A 16,502-nucleotide genomic window follows, 5' to 3' on the forward strand; every position below is an offset into this window, starting at 1 on the left:
TACAGCAAAGGAAGGAACATTTATTCAGGAAAATTTATTAAACTCTGTAAGAACACTTGAAAGAGTTTTAAGTCATGAGGCATAACTGCTACTTTTCTCCACTCCAAGCAGGTGCCCAAGAAGATGGTTTTTCCTCACCCCTCAGCTCCCAGCAAGGAATAAGGTATCCTACTGGGAATGTCAAGCAGCCAGAATTTCTCATCCCTACCAGGCTCTGAGTTGCAAAGGCTAAATTGCTAGAGAGTGCTACAGAGAAGTTGTGTAACTGGAAAAGACACCGGCATTCAGGCTGCCTGTCACTACCAAATCCAATAAGCAATGACAGCTATTGAATCTTTTATAGGTGCTTTATTCAGATGACCGGCTATCCGAGAAGATGGCGGGTTCATACCCTAACAAACCATCTTCCCCTTTCTTTCCTGGCCAGATCTTTTATAAGGAGGTTAGGGGAGGAAGAACATGGGTCAGCGAGAGCTTTGAAATTTAGCAGCTGCAGCATTTCTGTCCTGGGCAATTAGCTGTCTCCAAGGGGGAGGGGTAGTCACCTGCTTCTTCCCAGTAGGGATGTCTCCAGGCCGTAATCTCTAGCCAGCACCCCAGGAGGTCAGCTGCTTTTTCTCAGGTGCCAGGATGGGCCTTATCTGTAGTTTCTGAAATAAAAAGCTTAACATACACATTACTTTCTGGATTTATGGCTATTTACCTTGAGCTAAAATTTTCCAAGTCTTAAGACCCCTATCACTATCATTGCCATTATATTGAAATGTAGTTATGATTGCACTGCATTCTCAACTGTAAGCTCCAGATAAAGTGGGTCCAAGTCCAGTTCATTTCCATCTAGAAGCTCAGCATCTAAAATGTTAATTACCTCTAGTGTAGGTGATGAATAATGACAGGACAAGTATATGAAAGTAGTGATAGTTGGAAGGATATTTTAAAAAATCAAAGATGGTTCTGATATTTCAAACAGATAATGCAGCTAACATTAATTAAATAAAGGTCACCAGTGGCCTGTATTTTACTAAATCAAATTTTTAATTCTAATTATCGTGTCCTACCAGCATCATTTTACCACTCTCTCTTCCCTGAAACACTCTTCACTTGGATTTGAGAATATTGCACTTTTGCTTTCCTTCCTATATCATTCTGTTTTACTGGTTCTTCCTCTTCTGGTAGAACTCTCAATGCTAGCATACTCCAAAGACTCCATCTTTGGTCTTCCTTCTGTGTCTAAACTGTTTTTAAATGTATCACCAGTCCCTGTGGCATTAAATATATCCTACAAATTGATGACTCCTAATACATACATATATGTCTCACCCACACTTCACTTCAAATAAACACATGCCTCTTTAACACATTCCCTTGGATGTCTTAAAGATATCTCAAGCTTAACATGCTGGAAACTGGATTCTAAATATGCCCTCACCCAAAACCTGTTCTATTGACAGCCTTCCTCATCACAGTTAAAAGGAAATCCATAACTCACGGAGTTATCAGTCTCCTCTAAATTGTTTGCCACCAAAATTTCCATTGTTTTTAAAAACACACTCTGTTTCAAGTAAATTCAGTATAGGTAGAGTTTCAGGGCTCTCTGTTACTACAAACTTTTTCTCTTGGAAAAATATCTAAGTCAGTGCTGCTGGCACTGGGGGAGGGCAGTAGCCCTAGTTTTCTTGGCTTGCCTTTCCCAGCATGGAACCTCTTTGCCCTTCAAATGAGCTGAGGAAAAATAGTTGTGATCCCAGTATTTTCACCCTGCCATTTCTGTGATAGAATTTCCACACCTAGGAGTAGGAATGGGTGAAAGAAGGGAGCCCCAACTGATAGGGGCTTAAGACTTGGAAAATTTTAGCTTAAGGTAAATAGCCATAAATCCAGAAAGTAATGTATATGTTAAGCTTTTGTTTCAAAAACTACAGATAAGGCCCATCCTGGCACCTGAGAAAAAGCAGCTGACCTCCTGGGGCATTGGCTAGAGATTACGGCCTGGAGACATCCCTACTGGGAAGAAGCAGGTGACTACCCCTCCCCCTTGGAGACAGCTAATTGCCCAGGACAGAAATGCTGCAGCTGCCAAATTTCAAAGCTCTCGCTGACCCATGTTTTTCCTCCCCCAACCCCCTTATAAAAGATCTGGCCAGGAAAGAAAGGGGAAGATGGTTTGTTAGGGTATGAACCCGCCATCTTCTCGGATAGCCGGCCATCTGAATAAAGCACCTATAAAAGATTCAATAGCTGTCATTGCTTATTGGATTTGGTAGTGACAGGCAGCCTGAATGCCAGTGTATTTTCTGGTTACAATAGTAACAATAACATTAATAATTACTATAATTTCTTCTATTAACATGACTTTTTCTGTTCTGACTATAGCTGCTACTACTGAAACAGGAAAATTAGAATAGGACACAAAAGCCTTAAGATCTACCTTTTGCCTTCTCTGTCTTGACTGGAATATTGTAGATGTGGCCTTCACTGACTACCTGTTGTCCAGATTCCCCCTCCCCAATTTCCTGTAATTGAGAGGAACAAAAAATTTGCTATCTGGAAAGGAGGGACACGGATGAGCCACATCAGTAGTCACCTCACCAGTGTCAGAAGGTGAAGACCACCCATCCTCCTTCCTTGCCCAGGTTTGATAAAAATCTTCCACCTTGACCCCATCAGGGCATGTTCTCTGAGGTCACCTGGTCTCACTTCTCTAGTGTGTACTATCACTTTAATAAACTTACTGTTTTGATATATATTTTCTGTCATGCTATAATCCTTCCCTGGGCTGTGACAGGAACCTGGACCTTGTTGTCAGGTTGAGGCCTCCCTTGGGTGCCACCCTGTTTCACTACTACCACCATCTAGTACATTGGACACATACACTGTGCCAGGAATATGTATTATCTCAAGTAATCCTCACACCTCCATGAGTAACAACATTTCATAGAAGAAAAAGATGAAACAGACAGTTTGAGTAACTCATTTTTTTTTACTGCTCATATTTAGCTAGAAAGTGAGAGCAAGGGGAACTAGACATTGAGTTTAATAAAATGGGAAGCAGGAGCTTTTTTGCTTCACCAAGAAGTTGCTGCTTCACTTTCTAGGAGATGACAGCACTGTGCTTTGCCAGGTAGATTAACACTCCTCCCTAACCCCACCCTGTACCAGGTTGCCAGGTAGGGGTAGGGGAAGGCAGGCACATGTGCAAGAGAAATCAAAATGGTGCAAAGGGAGGTGTTTGACCAAAGAGGTCAGTCAATCCAGCCTGAAAAAAGAAGGTATTGGTTGGGAGTTAAACCCATTCAAAACTTGTGAAGGTTTGGGATGTTGATTGATTCTTTCGAAAAAGTACCAGGTAAGTCCCAATCCTAAGAATATATAATCCCAAAGGAAAAAAGAAGCAAGTTCTCTCACTCTCTCTTGCCCACCTGGTGATGCACTTGTCACACATCCATATAGGCCTAGCAGCTCCTGAAGCCCACAGCAGGTGGATTGAGCTCCAAAGAATCAAGCTTTCATGTGAGGCAGAAACTCTGGACACTGGCTTTTGCTTTGCCCTAGCTGAGGACAACTTTGGACTCTTCCCATGGCAAGACAGAGGGAGTTGGGACATTGGACACTCAGGGAGCAGCTTCTATTTCCACATTAATAAACCATGCCACACCATAGTCTCCTGTGTGTGGGTCCTTGGAATGCTTTCCTTGTGATATGGTGGAAGAGCCTAATTCCAATCTACAACAATTTGAGGTCATACAGCTAGTAAATGGTAAAGGCTCTGTGCAAAACCAAGCAGTCTAACTTGCTAGTTTGTGTTCTTCATCACAACTGCAAGCTGGTATTCCCTAACTCTCAAAATTTGAGTTATATCCAGTAATATATTCCCTCACTTTAAATTACTTCACTCTTTTAATTTTTACTGGTATAGTTTTTCTAATTAATCCTTGGTATGTAAATCTCTGTTTTAGGCCTGCTTCTGAGGAACCTAAGACTTATTATTTTCCATACTGCTAAAGAATTGTCACAATGACTTCTCTACATCTTTGATTGGTGGATTACTGTTTAAATAGTTGTAACCACTGATAAAGTACTAAGGGACATTAACACCTTGACATGCATTTTTTCTATATGTTGTTGATTATGCTATTATAGTTTTCTGACTTTTTTTCTCCCTTTTCTCCCCCCTCTGCCCTACACCCTCCATCCCACCAGCATTCTTCCACCCCCTTAGTTTCTCTCCAAGGGTTGTACATATAAGTTCTCAGTTTCCTATACTATTCTTAACCTCCCCCCATCTATTTTATGCCTACCAATTATGCTTCTTATTCCCTGTACCTCCTCCACCCCTATTCTTGTACTTCCTTTCCCCACAGAAAACCCTCCGTTTCTCTGGTTATGTTCTTGTTCTAGTGGTTTGCTTAGTTTTGTTTTTGGTTTTTAGGTTCAGTTGTAGTTAGGAGTTTGTTGTCATTTTACTGATCATAGTTTTTGATCTTCTTCTATTTCTTAGATAAGTCCCTTTAACATTTCACATAATAAGGGGTTGGTAATGATGAAATCCTTTAACTTGACCTTATCTGAGAAGCACTTTATCTGTCCTTCCATTCTAAATGATAGCTTTGCTGTATAGAGTAATCTTGCATGTATGGCCTTGCCTTTCATGACTTCATATATTTATTTCCAGCCCCTTCTTGTCTGTAAGGTTTCTTCTGGCAAATCAGCTGACAGTCTTATGGGAACTCCTTTGAAGTTAACTATCTTCCTTCCTGTTGCTGCTTTTAAGATTCTCTCTTTATCTTTAATCTTGGGTAATGCAATTAATATGTGTGCCTTGGTGTGTGCTTCTGTGAGTCCAACTTCTTTGGGACTCTCTGAGCTCCCTGGACATCCTGGAAGTCTTTTTTCCTTCACCAGGTTGGGGGAGTTTTCCTTCATCATTTGTTCAAATATGTTTTCAATTTCTTGCTCTTCCTCTTTTCCTTCTGATACCCCTATGATTTGGATGTGAGAATGCTTAAAGTTGTTGCAGAGGTTCCTCAGCCTCTCTTCATTTTTTTGAATTCTTGTTTCTTCATTCTGTTCCGGTTGGATGTTTATTTCTTTATTTTGTTCCAAATCATTAATTTGAATCTTGATTTCCTTCCTTCACTGTCGGTTCCCTGTATATTTTGCTTTATTTCACTTTGGGTGGCATTCATTTCTTCCTTCATTTTGTGACCAAGTTCAATCAGTTCTGTGACCATCCTGATTATCAATTTTTTTTAAAAAATTATTGTTCAAGTACAGTTTTCTCTCTTTTACTCTCATCCCATTTCATTCCCCCAGCCCTCTCCACCTCCCTCCCATTTCCACCCCCCGCAAGTTTTGTCCATGCCTCCTCCATACTTGTTCCTGTAAACCCTTCCCGTTTTCCCCTGAAATTCCCTCCCCTCTCCCCTCGGGTCACTGTCAGCCTGTTCTCTATTTCAATGTCTTTGTTTATATTTTGCTTGTTTGTTTGTTTTGTTGGTTAGGCTCCTGTTAAAGGTGAGATCATATGGGATTTCTCTTTCACCACCTAGCTTATTTCGCTTAGCATAATGCTTTCCAGTTCTATCTATGCTGTTGCCAAGGGTAGAAGTTCCTTCTTTCTTCTGAATAGAATTCCACTGTGTAAATGTACCATAGTTTTTTGATCCGCTCATTTACTGATGGGTACCTAGGTTGCTTCCAACACTCGGCTATTGTAAATTGTGCTGCTGTGAACATTGGGGTGCATAGGTTCTTTTGAATTGGTCTTCCAGGGTTCTTAGGATATAATCCTAGCAATGGAATTGCTGGGTCAAAAGGCAAATCCATTTTTAGTTTTCTGAGAAAATCCCATACTGTTTTCCATAGTGGTTGTACCAGTCTGCAGTCCCACCAACAGTCCACTAGGGTCCCCTTTTCTCCACAGCCTCTCCAACATTGTTGTTTGTTGTTTTGTTTATGATGGCCATTCTGGCTGTTGTGAAGTGGTATCTCACTGTGGTTTTAATTTGCCTCTCTCTGATAGCTAGTGATACTGAGCATCTTTTCATGTGTCTCTGGATCCTCTGTGTGTCCTCCTTGGAGAAGTGTCTGTTCAAGTCCTTTGCCCATTTTTTAATTGGGTTGCTTGTCTTCTTAGAGTGGAGTCATGTAAATTCTTTATATATTATGGAGATCAAACCCTCGTTTGAGGTGTCATTGGCAAATATGTTCTCATACAGTTGGTTCTCTTTTCATTTTAATACTGTTTTCTTTAGCTGTGCAGAAGCTTTTTATTTTAATGAGATTCCATTTGTTTATTCTTTCCTTTATGTCCCTTTCTCTAGGGGACATATCAGTGAAAATGTTGCTATGTGAAATATCTGAGATTTTCCTGCCTATGTTCTCCTCTAGGACTGTAACCGTGTCACTGCTTATATTTAAATCTTTTATCCACCTTGCATTTATTTTTGTGTATGGTGTAAGTTGGTAGTCGAGTTTCATTTTTTTTGCATGTAGCTGTCCGGTTCTCCCAACACCATTTGTTCAAGAGGCTATTTTTACTCCACTTTATGCTGCTTCCCCCTTTGTCAAATATTAATTGATTGTAGAGACTAGGGTTTATTTCTTGGCTCTCTGTTGTGTTCCATTGGCCCATGTGCCTGTTTTTATGCCAGTACCAGGCTGTTTTGATTACAGTGGCCTTGTAATAGAGTTTGGTATCAGGTATTGTGATACTTCCTACTTTGTTCTTCTTTCCCAAAATTGCAGCAGCTACTCAGGGATGTTTATGGCTCCATATAAATTTTTGAAGTGTTTCTTCTGTGTCTGTGAAATATGCCATTGGTACTTTAATACATATTGCATTGAATCTGTAAATTGCTTTGGGTAGTATGGATATTTTGATGATGTTAATTCCCCTGGTCCATGAACACGGTATATGTTTCCATTAGTTTGTGTCTTCCTTGATTTCTTTCTTCAGTGTTGTGTAGTTTTCTGCATACAGGTCCTTTACCTCCTTGGTTAGGTTTATTCTTAGGTATTTTATTTTTCTTTTTGGTATATTGAATGGGATTTTTTTTCTTGATTTCTGCTTCTGCTGTTTCATTGTTGGTATACAAAAATGCCTTTGACTTCTGGATATTGACTTTGTATCCTGCAGTTTTGCCAAATTCATTTATTAGGTCAAGCAGTTTCTTGGTAGAGTCTGTAGGATTTTCTATGTACACTATCATATCATCTGCAAACGACGACAGTTTTGTTTCCTCCTTTCTGATTTGGATGCCTTTTATTTCTTTTTCTTGTCTGATCGCTGTGGCTGAAACTTCCAATATAATATTGAATAGAAGTGGTGAAAGTGGCAACCCTGTCTTGTTCCTGATCTTAGTGGAAAAGATTTTAGTTTTTGCTCATTGAGTATGATGTTGGCTGTAGGTCTCTCATATATGGCCTTTATTATGTTGAAGAATGCTCCCTTTATCCCCACTTTGCTGAGTGTTTTTATCATAAATGGGTGCTGTACCTTATCAAATGCTTTTTCTGCATCTATTGATATGATCATGTGATTTTTGTCTTTGATTTTGTTTATGTGATGTATTACATTTACTCATTTGTGAATATTGAACCATCCTTGCATCCCTGGGATGAATCCCTCTTGGTCATGGTGTATGATCTTTTTAATGTACTGTTGGATGTGGATTGCCAATATTTTGTTGAGGATTTTAGCATCTATGTTCATCAGCGAGATTGGCCTGAAGTTTTCTTTCTTTGTTATGTCTTTATCTGGTTTTGGGATTATATGATGCTGGCTTCATAAAAAGAGTTTGGGAGTCTTCCATCATTTTGGATTTTTTTGAATAGTCTGTGAAGGATAGGGGTTAGCTTTTCCTTAAGTGTTTTGTAGAATTCTTCTGTGAAACCATTCGGTTCAGGGCTTTTGTGTGTTGGGAATTTTTTGATTACTGCTTCAATTTCATTTGCTGTTATTGGTCTGTTCAGGCTTTCTGCTTCTTCTTCACTGAGTTTTGGAAGATTATATTTTTTCTAGAAATTTGTCCATTTCACCTAGGTTTTCAAATTTTTTGGCATACAGTTCTTCATGGTAATTTCTTACAATCCTTTGTATTTCTGTGATATCAGTTGTAATCTCTCCTCTTTCATTTCCGATTGTGTTTATTTGTGTCCTCTCTCTTTTTTTCTTGATGAGCCTGTTTAAAGGCTTGTTGATTTTGTTTATCTTTTCAAAGAACCAGCTCCTGGATTCATTGATCCTTAGAATTGTGCTTTTAGTATCTATGTCATTTAATTCTGCTCTGATCTTAGTTATTTCCTTTTTTCTACTTACTCTGGGCTGTCTTTGTTGTTGTTCCTTGAGTTCTTCTAGGCATAGGGTTAGGTTATTTGTTTGAAATGCTTCTATCTTTTTTAGGTATTGCTATGAACTTTCCTCTCAGGACTGCCTTTGCTGTGTCCCATAAGTTTTAGGTTGTGAGTTTGTTTTCATTTGTTTCCAGAAACTTTTTTTATTTCTTCCCTAATTTCATTCTTGACATATTTATTGTTTAATAGCATGCTATTCAATCTCCATGATTTTGAGTGCTTTGGGTTTTTTTTCCCACGGGGTTGGTTTCTAGTTTCAGTCCCTTGTGGTTGGAGAAAATGCTTGGTATGATTTCAATTTTCTTGAATTTGTTGAAGCTTCTTTTGCATCCTATCATGTGGTCTATCTTTGAAAATGTTCCATGTGCACTTGAAATGAATGTGTATTTAGCTTCTTTGGGATGAATGGCTCTACGTATATCTGTTAAGTCCATTTCATCTAGGGCATTGTTCAATGCCAGAATATCTTGTTTATATTTTGTTTGGAAGATCTGTCTATTTTTGACAGTAGGGTATTAAAATCCCTCATTATAATTGTGTTGCTGTCAATATCTTTCTTGAAGTCCTCTAAGATTTTCTTTATGTATTTGGGTGTTCCTATGTTGGGTGCATATATATTTATAATGTTTATGTCTTCTTGGTGGATTCTTCCCTTAAATATTATGAAGTGACCTTCTGGGTCTCTCTTTCTGACCCTTTTTTTGAAGATTATTTTATCTGATATGAGTATTTCTGCCCCAGCTTTTTTTCCCTGTCCATTTGCTTGGAAAATTTGTTTCCAGCCCTTCACTTTCAGCCTGTGTAGATCTTTTGTCCTAAGGTGGGTCTCTTGTAGTCAGCATATCTATTGGTCATGCATTCTTATCCATTCAGCTATTCTATGTCTTTTGATTGGAGCATTCAATCCATTTACATTTAAGGTTATTGTTGATAGGGACTTATTCATTGTCTTTTATGTACGTGTGTTCCTCTCTCTCTCTCTCTCTCTCTTTTCCTTCCCTTCCTTAAAGCAGTCCCTTTAGCATCTCTTGCAGAGCTGGTTTGGTGGAGGTGTATTCTTTTAAACTTCTTTTGTCTGGGAGGTTCCTTATTTGGCCTCCTATCTTGATTGAGAGCCTTGCTGGGTAAAGTAACCTTGGTTGCAGGCCTCTGGTTCTCATTACTTGGACTATTTCTTGCCATTCTCTTCTGGCTAGGAGTGTTTCCATTGGGAAGTCAGCGGCTAACCTTATTGGGGCACCCTTGTATGTTACTTCCTCTTTCTCTCTTGCTTCCGTTAAGATTCTCTCTTTGTCTTCAATTTTGCCATTTTAATGATGATGTGTCTTGAAGTGGGCCTCTTTGGGTTCCTCTTGATTGGGACTCTCTGTGTTTCCTGGATATTTGTGACTCTTTCTCTCATCAAATTAGGGAAGTTTTCCATCATTACTTTTTCAAATAGGGTTTCTATCTCTTGCTCTTCTTCTCCTTGTGGTATCTCTGTTATGCGGATATTATTACGTTTCATATTGTCTTGCATTTCTCTTAATCCCTCTTCATCCTTTCTGAGTCTCTTTTCCTTTTCTTGCTCTTTCTGGGTGTTTTTTTCTACTTTGTCCTCCAGCTTGCTGATCCAATCCTCTGCTTCATCGAGCCTGGTTTTGATTCCTTCTAATGTGTTCTTCAGGTCAGAAATTGTATTCTTAACTTCCTCTTGGCCCTTGTTGATAGTTTCTGTTTCCTTTTTCAGGTTGATATTGTTTGCATTGAGTTTATTGTAGTTTCCCTGTAGTTTCTAGTAATTCATTTTGAGCTCATTGAGTTTCCTGATAACCATCGCTTTGGACTCAATATCTGATAGTTGAGTTGCCTCTATTTCATTTAGCATTCTTTCTAAGGCTTCCTACTTTCCTTTCATTTGGGGATTGCTTCTTTGTCTTCCTATTGTTTGTGAGACTCTTCTTGTTAGCCTCAGCTTCTGAAATTAATCTGTTCTGGCTTCCTGAGTTTATGGTCTGAACTTCTGTGGTAGAATACCTGTGAGATTCAGTGGTGCAGTCTCCTTGATCTCTCAAGCTCACTGGTCTTGGGCTGTCATTTAAGTTGGCTATGTGTTTGTCTTTGGGGTTTGATTGTTATTGGATCTTTCTTTGGTGGGTCCTTCCTACCAGCTGGTTAACTGAGGGTCACTCTCTACCACCTCTAGTATTTTGCTGTGCTGGTGAGGGCAGGCTGTGTTGAAGCTGGTTCTTCCATGTGTACAAGGTTTTGTGGATTCTCTGTTGCTCTTGTTCAGTTGTTTTTACTCAATAGTTTCTGCACTATTTAGCTATGTTTCCAGATAGGTCCTGGATTGATGTTTGTGTGACTTCCACTCCCTTCTTCACCTTCTTCTGTTGTTATCTGTTGGTGATTCCTTTGTTGTTGGGTTTCCTCTTCCAGTGGGTATCCTGGTGTTCACCGCTTCCACCTTCTTGTCTGGTTTTTCAGTGTCCGCTACAGTTTGGTCTCTTATTTTCATATATGGTGGGGTACTGTTGGCTCTTTGTTCTGTTCCTCTGTAGAGTGACTAGGTTTTTCTCCCATGTGTAGAGGGAAGTGGAATCTGCTACCTCCTACCTTGCCCCCATCTTCCTCCTCTCCAGTGTTTTGAACTCTGCATCTGATAGGTTGTGTATCTTCTTGTCACTTAGCTCTTTTTCTGGAGTTTTGATCTGTTCTTTCATTTGGGCCATATTTCTTTGTCTTGGCACACCTGTTATGTTGTAAGGGGGAGGAGCCTTAGGTATTCACCAGGGCCAGGCAACTGTCTTTGCTGTATCATGGTGCTGCATGTGGGGGAGGAGTCAGAGAGGGAACAATGCTGGTTGTTTGCTCTGCTTAGTCCCATTTCCCAAGGAACTCTCTTATAAGACTGGGAGTTTCTCCCACTGTTGCAACCTCCACAGTATTTTATAGCCAGTTTTGAGTCTTTAGTTTTCTGTTCAGCCAGCTCCACCTGCCTGCATGGACTGCATCCTTTCTGTGAGTCCTCTCTGCTCAGCTGCCCTTTTCTGCCCTTCCTACCAGTCTGGGTAAATGTTTCTTTAACTACTTAGTTGTTGGAGTTCCATTCAGTTTGATTTTCTGGTACTTCTGGTTGGTTTATTATTTTTAAGTTGGTTGTTATCCTTCTTCTGGTTGTACAAGGAAGCAAAGAGTTTCTACCTACGCCTTTGCCTTGGCCGGAACTCTTGATGTGTATTTAAAGCTGTAAATTAAAATCTTATTTATTAAGAGCTTTCTATGTTCTCAAATGTGATCTCTAAAAACTCCTTGTTGAATATTTCTGCAAGTGAAGCCCAGAGGAGACTACCTCAGCCTTTCAACATGGTTCTGTTAGTACAAAGAGGTCCTGGACCTTAGCAGGTCTGCCTAAGGCTATATGTAGTGTGTGCATTCTAGAATTTGTGCAGGGAAGATTTTAGAATATGAATCTATGTGATTTGGAGAGTATGTTTATGAAAGTTAATGACAGCGGAACAAGGAAGGGCTTAGAATGGAGGAAGAAACAGGAGAGCCTAGGTGAGGCTGCTTTGTCTCTCCAAAAATGTTTTACGAAAGAAATGAGCCTAAGCAGGGGTGCCTTAGTTCCCTGAGAAGTCAGAGAAAAGGGGTCCTTGGAGACAGGTTCAGTGGGTTAGCCCAGGATGAGCTGCTGTTGCCTATTGCTCCCTTGGTTATAAGACTTATGTTATCCTTTAGATTTTAGGAGATGCTTGCCTATGGGGGAAGAACAGGAAGTAGGGAAAGGTGTAGGAGTGCTCCTTGGAGGAAGAGTGCATACTGGGACGTTCATTTTAAGGGTTTTAAAGGATAGGGGCTTAGGGAAAGTCTTAGGAGAGGATCTGAATAGAATATTCAGCTTTATGTTGATGTACCAAGATGAGATTTATTCCCTCAACTTCATCTGTCCTTAGGTGTGGTTGGCAAATGGCACTAATTGGGATTTCTGCTATCTATCTCCCTAAGTATGGTGATTTAAGCTATTTACCCTCTGGTTGTGGTGAAATGTAAACCATTTACTCTTGTGTCCTTGGTTACAGAATATAAAAATGTTAAATTTACTAGATGGCTGTAGACCTCTTGGCCATTTACCTGTCTGTCTCAGTTTCTGTATTTGACATGTCTTTACTTACTAGCTTATCTTAGTTCTAAGAACTTACTATATTCTCAACTGTGATTTTCCAAGAATTCCTTGTTGAATATTTTTGCAAATGAAGCCCCAGTTGAGAATATCTCAACCTATCAATGTAGTTCTAATAAGATGTTACTCAAAAGCAAAGGAACATGGAACTTGGGAGAAGCTGTATAACACTATAATAACTTAGAGAATATTTAGTGTATGGTACTGCCTAAATGCTTTCTACATAGGGATTTATTTGTTCTTCCCAACAACAGCATGAGAAATGTACTGTTACAGATAGGCCACTTGAGCACAGAGAGGTTACATATTACATGCCCAAGGTCTCACAGGCACTACAACTACAATGATAGCAGTTTTAGTAAATATCATGACAATTTCAATGATAACACGAATCCTTTCCTTCACTTCCTTGACTGCTCATTCACCACAGTGCTAGCATAAAGGGCTGAATGGATTTTTCAGAACTTAGTGAAGGTTCAAATGATTAAAGAGAATTACATTTTTGAGGGAAGGGATAAAAGATGATATGTTTTATATGCCTTTCCCCATAGTCTGAAGGAAGGGCATGACAAAATTTAAGGGGGTCAAGTTTTATTCACACCCTACTATAGTCAGCTCAGGCTGCTGTAACACAAAACCATAGACTGGTTGTCTTAGAGAACAGAAATTTATTTCTCATGATTTTGGAGCATCTAAGATCAAGATTGTGGTTGATTCCATTCCTGGTGAGGCCTCCCTATCTGGCTGCCTCTTGCCGCTTGCCACCTTCTTTCCTTGGTGAGAGAGAGTGGGAGAGAGAGAGAAAGAGAGCTCTCTGAAGTCTCTTCTTATAAGCACACTGATCCCATCATGAACTCACCCTGATTATCTCTCAAGACCCTCCTCTCTAAACCACATTGGGAGTTAGGGCTTCAACATAAGACTTTCAGGGGCATGGACATTTAGTCCATAACACACCCTATTTTCTAGACTTTCTCATATTTCTATCCTTTTCCTCTGAGAGAGAGACCTACTTCAAAATTTTTCAGTGTAAATTTTCATTTTAACTTAATAAACTTATATTTTATTAATGTTGTTTGATGTGGTATTAGAATCTACACCCTCCTATCCCCATTCCTAAAGGCCTTGTGATTCCTTCTTTCCTACAGTACTTGGGATCTCTTGCTTAACTTACCCTGGAAATTGCCTTAATCTAGTAATGTGGTGACCCCCAATTTCTGTGTTTCTCTGCTCCTTACTTTCTGTTTTTAAAAATTCAACTTGTTTTTTTATTGTTGGACATTGAGATTTGCTTTTTGTTATTTTAAATATCACAATAAATCTTATATTTTAAAAAGAGAAATGATTTGTGAAGCAATATAGTAAATGTACCTCCCATGGTGTGGGGTGTGAGCAGGGCAGAGATTAAGCTAGTTGCCTGGCATTCTATGGATTTAATCACTTATTGATTGATATGGTTTATAAAATTATTCTCTGGCATTAGTTCTTACTGAATAAAATTAGGCTATCTAACTACTTTCCACATTGTTTCTACCTAGTTTTTCAAATTGCTTCATTATGAACTCTGTAACAACAGCATTGTGTATTTCCTACTTGCTAATGTAACCACAGCATTTTAACACATGTTAGCACACAGTAGGTGCATATCAAATATTAAATCTGCCTATTCACTTGTAAAATAGTTGACTGATTTTAACTAAATATGTATGGTACTAAAGAGCATCAGCTATGAATTGTATCTGCACTGTGGTACATCAACATTTTTTTCTGTTAATTAATTAACTCATCAAACATTTATTAAGTGCCAGCTGGATTCTGGGTGCCTTCTACTTTTTTTTTACACTTGAAACATATATAATTTTATTAACCAATATCACCATAATAAATTAAAACATTTTAATTCAGTTTTTATTGTTGTTCAATCACAGTTGTTCCAATTTACCCCCATTGCTCTCCCCTGTCCTGCTCACTCCCCACTCCCACAGTGTATTTCTTACTTTCAATAACCATTAATAAAGACTCATTTCACTGACCATGTGAGCCTTAGCTGTACTAACCTTACAACTGTGGTACTTCTTTTTTCAAAAATATATTTTATTGATTATGCTATTACAGTTGTCCCATTTTCCCCCCTTCACTCCCCTCCACCCTGCACACCCTCTCCCACCCACATTCCCCCTCTTTAGTTCATGTCCCTGTGTCATAAGTTCTTTAGTTTCTACATTTCCCATACTATTCTAGCTCTTCTTCTATTTTCTACTTACCATCTATGCAACTCATTCTCTGTACCTATTCCCCCTCTCTCCTCCCCCCACTCCCCAGTTGCTAACCCTCCATGTGATCTCCATTTCTGTGGTTCTGTTCCTGTTCTAGCTGATTGCTTAGTTTGTTTTTGTTCTTGTTTTAGGTGTGGTTGTTGATAATTGTGAGTTTGCTGTCATTTTACTGTTCATATTTTTTATCTTCTTTTTCTTAGATAAGTCCCTTTAACGTTTCATAAAATAAGGGCTTGGTGATGATGAACTCCTTTAACTTGTCCTTATCTGGGAAGCACTTTATCTGCCCTTCCATTCTAAATGAAAGCTTTGCTGGATAGAGCAATCTGGGATATAGGTCCTTGCCTTTCATGACTTGAAATACTTCTTTCCAGCCCCTTCTTGCCTGCAAGGTCTCTTTTGAGAAATCAGCTGACAGTCTGATGGGAACTCCTTTGTAGGTGACTGTCTCCTTATCTCTTGCTGCTTCTAGGATTCTCTCCTTCATTTTAATCTTGGCTAATGTAATTATGATGTGCCTTGGTGTGTTCCTCCTTGGGTCCAACTTCTTTGGGACTCTCTGAGCTTCCTGGACTTCCTGGAAGTCTATTTTCTTTGCCAGATTGGGGAAGTTCTCCTTTATTATTTGTTCAAATAACTTTTCCACTTGCGTTCTTCCTCTTCCCCTTCTGGCACTCTTATAATTCAGATGTTGGAACATTTAAAGATGTCCTGGAGGTTCCTAAGCCTTTCCTCATTTTTGTGAATTCTTGTTTCTTTCTTGTTTTCTGTTTGGTTGTTTTTTTCTCCCTTCTGGTCCACTCCATTGATTCGAGTTTCAGTTTCCTTCCTATCACTATTGGTACCCTGTGCATTTTCCTTCATTTCACTTAGCGTAGCCTTCATTTTTTCATCTAATTTGTGACCAAATTCAACCAATTCTGTGTGCATCCTGATCACCAATGCTTTGAACTGTGTATCTGATAGGTTGGCTATCTTTTTGTTGCTTAGTCATATTTGTTGTGGATCTTTGATCTGTTCCATTTGGGCCATTTTTTGTGTCTTGTCGTGCCTGTTATGTAGTGAGGGTGCAGCTTTAGGCATTCACCAGGGCAGGGCAATCCACGTTGCTGGGTTGTGATGCTGTATGTTGCATGGGGGGGGTCTGAGAGGGAAGAATGGTGCTTGCTCCACTCTCTCTCAGATTTCAGTCCCTTCTGCCACTTCCCCAAGCAAACTGGACCATTCTGGTGCTAATTCCCGTGTGTGGGCTTGTGTATGTTTTAGGACCCTGTGGGTCTCTCCAACGAACTCTCCTGTGAGGCTGGGAGTCTCTCCTGGCACCTCAACCCCCACTAGTGTTTTCAGTCAGTGTTTTGAGGCTTTATTTTCTGGCACTGGGGCCCTGGGTTGCTTGGTCTGTGTCACTCCCCATTTTTGCCTGGTTTATCTGCACTTGAATGTGGGGCTACCCTGTGAACCAGCCACCTTGTGTGTCTCACTGGGTCTTCCCGCTGCCACCCCACACCGGGGGTCTTCCAGCCACTGCCTGGGTGCCCAGGGTCTGCCCGCTGCCATCTTGCATACCTGGAGTTTGTCAGCTGCTACCTTGCATGTCTGGGGTTTGCAAGCCACTGCTTTTTTGCCAGGACCACTATCTGCCCGTCCTCCCTACTATGCCCTTCCTAAGGGTCTGGATGAATATGTCTATTTTAACTCCTTGGTTG

Source organism: Phyllostomus discolor, chromosome 6, assembly GCF_004126475.2.
Source record: "Phyllostomus discolor isolate MPI-MPIP mPhyDis1 chromosome 6, mPhyDis1.pri.v3, whole genome shotgun sequence".
Classification (NCBI taxonomy): Eukaryota; Metazoa; Chordata; class Mammalia; order Chiroptera; family Phyllostomidae; genus Phyllostomus; species Phyllostomus discolor.